The sequence below is a fragment of the Apium graveolens genome, chromosome 3 (assembly GCF_009905375.1).
Source record: "Apium graveolens cultivar Ventura chromosome 3, ASM990537v1, whole genome shotgun sequence".
In the NCBI taxonomy this organism is placed as follows: domain Eukaryota; kingdom Viridiplantae; phylum Streptophyta; class Magnoliopsida; order Apiales; family Apiaceae; genus Apium; species Apium graveolens.
Window position 1 is genome coordinate 122,557,309 of NC_133649.1, and position 7,202 is coordinate 122,564,510.

The following is a 7,202-nucleotide window of genomic DNA, read 5'->3' on the forward strand; positions in this document are numbered from 1 at the left end:
TTATTACCCCAATATGTTACAATAGGTATGCTACTCATGGCCTACAGGAACATTGTGATTTTTTGTGTTAGCATAGAAAAAATTGTTATGTTACATTAGCTAGAAAGTGTTCAAGTTTGCAATATTTATGAATAACTGTTACTCTTAAGTATTAAAAAGATAAATATAATTATTTTTTATGACTAAATAATAATTTGACAAGAATTTGATGTGATATACAAATTTGATAAAATAATATACATAATGATATACGAATTTCATACATATTAAGATTAAAAAATGATAATAAGAATTTTTAAAGTATTAAAATACAAAATAATTTATTTTCACAAATTTAAATAATTATATATAAAAAATAGACATAGTACAAATTTCCTATAATTTTGAATATTAGCTTTGATATGTACGTTTTAAAAATAAAATAAAATAAAATTATAAAATTATAAGAAAAAGAGTATATATTAAAGTATAAATATCTGAATTTATAAGAATAATAAAATATTCAAAAGTTTAATTTATATGAATTTATAAATATATTTAATTGTAAATTTTTACTGGGCCTATTTTATCAAAAATTTTAAATCATGCGCCCAATTTTTTTGGCAAAAGCTGCCCAATTCAGCCCAATTGAAACCTTATTCATATCCCTCTCAGTTCTATATATTAGATCGAACAGTCTGCAATTAATTGATTCAAGCTTATATGGACACGGTGGTGTCAAATTTAAAAGCTTCAAATTAGGGCTTGTTAGAAACGGAATTCCAAATTTTAAGTTCAAAATAATGTTTCTTCACTTAAAACTTCAACTAATTATGTTCTCTACCTTTGATTTCAAGTCTTCTTCGGTAGAATTGGAGCTTTGAGGTTTTGATTTTATGTATTTTGATGTTGATTTTAGGTATTTTGAGCCTTATTTCTATAAATAGGCTCTTTTGGAATGTTTTTTGTTTTTGTTTTGAAAATACACTTCACATTATTTACAATGTTAGTAATTCTTGTATATGTTTTTACCGGTAACACAACCTTGGAGAAAATGGTAGACAAGACGAGCAGAGGGGTGGTGATAGGTTGGCCTGTTTAGTTAACCCGACCCATATCCATATCCACGACCTTGCTTCTTTATCTTGTCGTGGCTTCTTATCTCTCCCACACTCTCCTTCTTCAGGTACCTTTCATTTTCTTATCTTTTTGGCTTCTTATGTGTACTGTAATCTTGAATTTCTAAGTACCGATATTAAATTCAGTCTTGTCTTTGTATCTTATTTAATTTGTGGTCATGTCTTATATGGTGTTTGTGAGTTGATGTTTGTGAATTATGTGTAATGTGATATATTTAGATTACTTAATAATTATTTTTATATGATTGTGCAATTATAAATGGCCATTAGATTGATTACTACTTCTTTCTAATAGTTGTGTTTTATTTGGTATTATTAAAGGTTTAGTTTCCTTTGTGCTGGTCATTGATTTTAGCTTTCTGTGATTTAGAACTATGTAGACCTTCATGTGCTACAAGAATTAATGATTGTATGTGTATGCAGTAGTACTGTTGGTAGCCTCTTGGAGTTCTCACTTTATTCTTTTCTACTAATTTATACGGCTTTACGGATGCTGGAGCTGCAGTACTACTAAATGAAAGTGCTTATTAAGCTTTGTGGCTGTTGAGATAAGGTTTTCTTAAATTACTCAAGGATTAACAGTGTTAATTAGAGCTTGGAGTATAAGATTTGTAGGTAAAGTAAAACTCACCGAGGACATTTTTAAAAGTAACCAAATGTTAACTTTAGCATCAAAGAGCTGAAATATAATGCAAAGTTGTAAGCTAACAGTTTATTTCATATTGTTTTTCTTGTTATTATTACTTATACAGATCAAATCTAATTATCGTGACTTTCCTACTTACTTTTTCTTAATAACATGATTTATATGTATCAAATATATAAAGGGGTATGTGTTTCAGGCATTTTGTGGAAATATATATCTATGTGATTTAAGCTTACTGTAGATAACTTAGTTAAGTATTATTGTAGTGTACCGGGTCAATTAGGCATTTAGTTTTGTACATTATGTTAGGTAATGAATTACACACAGAGGGGGTGAATATGTTTTTGTGTTTTAATGCTTTTATTGAAATATTTATGGTTTGAACAAAGTAAATGTAAATCTTGCAGTGATGAGTGTTAACACTGAAATTAAACAAGCAATAATAGTGACACAGATCTTTCAAAAGTCACTTAATTTTATAATAAAATTAAGAATGTTTTGCTACAAAATTTCTAGGCTCTTTGTTGATAAAGAGCTTAGCTTCTTCCTTGATAGAAATACAAGATTTTCTAATCTAAATTGTTACAACTAACAAAGGACCAGTGTGCAATTTATATCTCTAGTTAATTGCTGGTTTACACAGTGTATAATAAGACATGCTATTAACTTTAGTAAGCTGTCACTAATTATTCCATTTTAGGAAAAGTATATCTTCCATTTCTGGCTTAGCATATCTTTGTATACTATGTTAACTTTGATCTTCCTTTGTCAGTTAATCTTTACCCTTGATCTTGCACACTCTTCAAGCTGTTTTTTGTAGACTTGTCAATCCAACTGGTTGGATTGTTTATTGATTTTTAATCTTGGATATTGAACCGGTCTGCAATTTTTACTTTGAGATTTTACCTCGAGATCTCCAGTTAGGCATATCGAGATCTCTAATACTCCATAGTTGGTTTGACTTGTAGAGGTCTCTGAGTTCTCTATAATAGAATTTGGCTTATCGAGATCTCTAATCTTCATATCTTCACTTTGACTTATCGATATCTCTGAGTTCTCTAGTGACTTATTGACTTGTCGATAACTCACAATTCTCTAGTCAATTTTGACTTGTCGATAACTCAAAGTTCTCTAGTGAATTTTGGCTTCGATATCTCTGAGTTCTCTAGTGAAATTTGACTTATCGATAACTCAGAAATCTATAATTAATGTTGATTGGTCTATAACTCTGAGTTCTCTAATTAAGAAATGACTTGTCGATATCTCCAATCTTCATGTCTTCAATTTGTCTTGTCGATATCTCTAAGTTCTCTAGTAGCTTTCCTGAGTTCTCTATAAGTCATTTTGGAGTTCTCGAATGACTTCTCTATAACACTAAATCTGTGACTTGTAGAGATCATGACTTAGAACATTTTTCCCAAAACAGATTTATTCAACTCCAAGCTTCTTCATAATTCTTCTGAGGCATGATCTTCTTGATCTTCTTCTAGATAGAATTCTTAGGCTTGTAACTGTTTAAAGAAAAAGACTCCAGTCTGCTCTTTTTACATTTTTACAGACTTTAAATATTACAAGTACAAAATGCAAACTAAGATTACAATATAACTTACTTGGGGTTGTCAATTTGACTTAGTCTTCTTATTGTACAGGCATGTCTTGCACAACACATTATTAACTAGTTTTCTAAAATATCATTTATTTTTATTTATTATCGCTGCAATGAATCTTGTACCAGTGACATTCTAGAAGACGTACAACTACAAATAAACCTATTTATATAAAGATATAGAAACCAACAATCTAAAAAATTGAAAAAGCAAAAGTTGATAAAATTTATTTAATCCAATCAAATTAACTACTCCCACTGCTTAAATTAACACAATTACGATAAAAAGTAATCACCAAATGTTTATATTATATATAAGTATGAAGCAAAAATGCCTATATATAGCTGAACTCCTAAGCGTCCTATCACTTTGCTAGTCTTAGTTTGCCTTCATGCTTTAATAAGTAATATCATTCAATATTCATTCTTTCACTGAATAAGTTGCAATAAGGATTTTATCTATTAAGAAGACAAAGAACTTAATTTTTTAAATATGTTACTTCTGTTCTAACGATATAGTTGCTATTGTCTAGAAATATATCTCATAAAGTTTCTTTCTCTCATTGACACTTTCTACAGCCCCATCCGGTACTTGGTTTAATTTCCCAAATAGTGAAGGTATCTCTTATTTATTGTTTGCCTTTGAAAAATTTTATCATTGTTTTCTGTAAGATAAACATAGTGGTTCACCAAAATGATATTATATATTTTCTGCTTTAATGTATCGGAAATTTCAGACGCAACTTTTAGTTGATCTCGATTTCCACAAAACTCCCCAGCTATTGGAATTGGTGGGAGAAAACCAGATTGCAAGACTTGCATTGGCTATGTACTGTTTATAATTTTACTAACATACTTGTAGGAATAATGTACAAGTATTTATATAGAAGAATAAGAGATACATCATATTTTTAGTACCGGGAGGAGATTTCGTGTTTAGCTCTTGAAGATATTCTTTTAAAATGGATGAATTTCCATCTGAAGAAAGCAAAATATGAGAAAAAGGTTACAAATTTTTCATATGATTTGAAGGTGAGAAATAGTTTAGAACTGTGTTCTGGACAGAAAGTTAAGGCAAATTTTCTGACATTGCATAATATAGTGACTATAACGACCAAGATAACACATATTAGTAGCTCAAGTTAGAGACATGTCCAATATTCTATTAATGCTTTTACCCTCTCTTTAAGTCCAAATATTTCTAGTGTTTCCTCTGCTTCTAGGTAGCATAATCGTCATATCCACTTTCAGGATGGGATGGCCTATGCACATTTGCTTAATGTTCTTGTCCCGAAATTTAGTTCCACCACCACATTATTTATTTCTAATTTGGATTTATTATTTAAAATATGTATTTTATCTTGTTTGCAATGAAAAGTTTCTTAAAGTACATAATGACTAGCCCTTCTTCCGCTCCTTCCCTTTTTTGAGCTATTATTATTGCTTGTATAGCTTTTTGTTGCAGGGAATAATAAATACACAATTCATGCTTTTTGCCTAGTTTCATATAGAATATGGAGTGTAAATCAAACCCATGTTTGAACCTTTCCGGCATAAACCATATATCTCAGAGAGATCGTATTTCTTTGGTTTGGTAGTAATGGAATGCTTTATTTATCTAATATAAAGTTCTAGATTGTAGCAGAAGTAATTTACATTCTGTTAGGCCTCAATGATACTATAGAAGGGGGTTGAATATACTATCTATAATTAATTCGATTATAAATACAAGTATGTAACAGAAAACAAGTTTATTCAATATATCAAACTCTGTTATAGTAGGTTTAATCTACTCTCTCAGTTATATATGATATCACTAAGAGCTGTTAGGGTTACAATGAATAATATTCTTGTGAATGATAACACATATAGTGTAAACCCTAATATGTGTTTATATACTACACAGTTACAATATATCTCCTAATTGATATGATATGTTCTGTTTCCTAAAATACATCAATCAGAGATTATCTACTGTATTCCTTTAGCTGTATAACTCTCCAAGCATATCTTCTTTCGTTTAATCCAGATCCTCTCCTGTAAATTAGCCGCTTTTCATTCCTAAAGTGTATCCGCACTTAAGTTCTGATGTAGGTCCTGATGGCTTAAGTTCTGATAACTTCCTGTCTTCAGTAAGTTCTAATTTTCAGTTATGTTCTGATAGTAAGTTCTAAAATTAAACAAATCAGATTAGACATGACATCACAAATATATCTAACAAGCTCCCCCAACTTGTAAATTATAAAAATATACAAGTTTATAGATTTGATGATGTCAAAAACATTTAAGTACAAATGCAATAAAAGTTTATATGCACAACTAAATACAACTTACAGTCCATGCAGCTTTTACCAAATTCACTGAATCAGCCTGAATCCATAATGATTCCTTACAAAGTCTGATACCAGCTTGGTCTCTGCATTTCTTTTAACTTCAAGTAACTGAGCTTTGACTTGTTGTAGTTCTTCATCTCCAGTATCACCAATCTGATATATGGCAGCTCTGAGTTTAAAAATTGGAGTTCTTTCAAGTCCATCTCCCAGTCTAATGACCCTTGGATGTGTAGAATCTTCATTATAGCATAAGCATCTTCCTTTCAAAATTACTTCTACCTTTCCATCATCCTCAGTCATCATTGGAGTATACTCTGTCATTCTTGCACCAGAAATTCTGAGTAAATCTCTTATTGTCTTCAGAATATATTCTGACCATTTCCTAGTAACATCGGAATTTAACTCCATTAGATAATGAATATATTGGAGCTCTTTGACAGATTTCTTCAGCACATCAGATTCAGATATTCTATAAGTTCTGCCATCAATCAGAAATAAGATCAATTTCTCTTTTACTTCATAATCATCATGAGTATCCATCACTACTTGAGCAGAAAACACTTTGTCAAGGTGTATTTGTGTGATCTCTTCAAATGGCTTGTCAGTCAATGTGAATGGATATCTAATATCAACTTCTATCCCAATCTGGAATTTCTCTCTGTCAGAACCTAATCCAGAAGTGTCTCTAGCTTGCTTGGCTTTTACCCCAAATGCTGCAAGTTGATTCAACATCTGATTTGTCTTAGGCTGAACTGGAATAGACTTGTTCCATAACAGCTTCTTCTTGTCTTCTAATGTTAAGCTATCTATGTCAACTTGAGCAGTGTCAGAGGTTGATGTCCTGATGAATTGGTCAGTATTTGCAGTTTCATCTATAGCTTGCTGTTCTGAAATATCTTCAGGATTTATTAAATTCTGAACTTCTTCACTCTGAACAACTTGATCTATGTCAGAGGTTGTCTTAGATTCTTTTGTCATCCTCTTTCTCTTCAGAGTTTTAACTGTTTTATCTTCAGCAGCAGTATCATCAAAGACTTGAATAATCTTGTACACAGGATCCATCAGAATTTGAGGAATCTTCATCTTCTGTTTCTTGACTGTCTCCCCAACTTTTCCTTTTCCCTTGTCTTTGGGATCAGTAGTAGTTTGAGATGTAGTCCTTGATCTAGGAATCTCTGTGGAAGATCTTTCTCTTATCACAATCCCTTTTTCTTTTGGCCTTGGTGGCTTTTTAGCATCAGAAGCTTTTGACTTGGGCTTGCTCTTCTCAGCAGCAAATTTAGCTTCTTCTTCTCTTAATTCCTCTAAATCCACTCTTGGATTGTCCTTAAGGAATAGTCTCTTGGCCAATTCTTCATCAACAGATTGAAGTTTGGGATCTTTGTAGAAGAATGTTGCTTTCTTTCCTTTGAATTTCAAAGTTTGCAAAAACTTCTATGACTCTTGGCTTCCAGCTTGGACTATCACATCAGAAGTAGTTGTCAGAACTCGATCATCAG

General features: G+C 31.1%; 1 long non-coding RNA gene across 1 annotated transcript; it reads left to right on the forward strand.

The window, feature by feature from the left end:
* Window positions 1-592: 592 nt before the first annotated feature.
* Window positions 593-4,456, forward strand: LOC141710872 (uncharacterized). The gene is made up of 3 exons (XR_012571103.1): window positions 593-1,165; window positions 3,950-3,988; window positions 4,108-4,456. It is a non-coding gene; the product is annotated as an uncharacterized LOC141710872 (long non-coding RNA).
* Window positions 4,457-7,202: the final 2,746 nt, after the last annotated feature.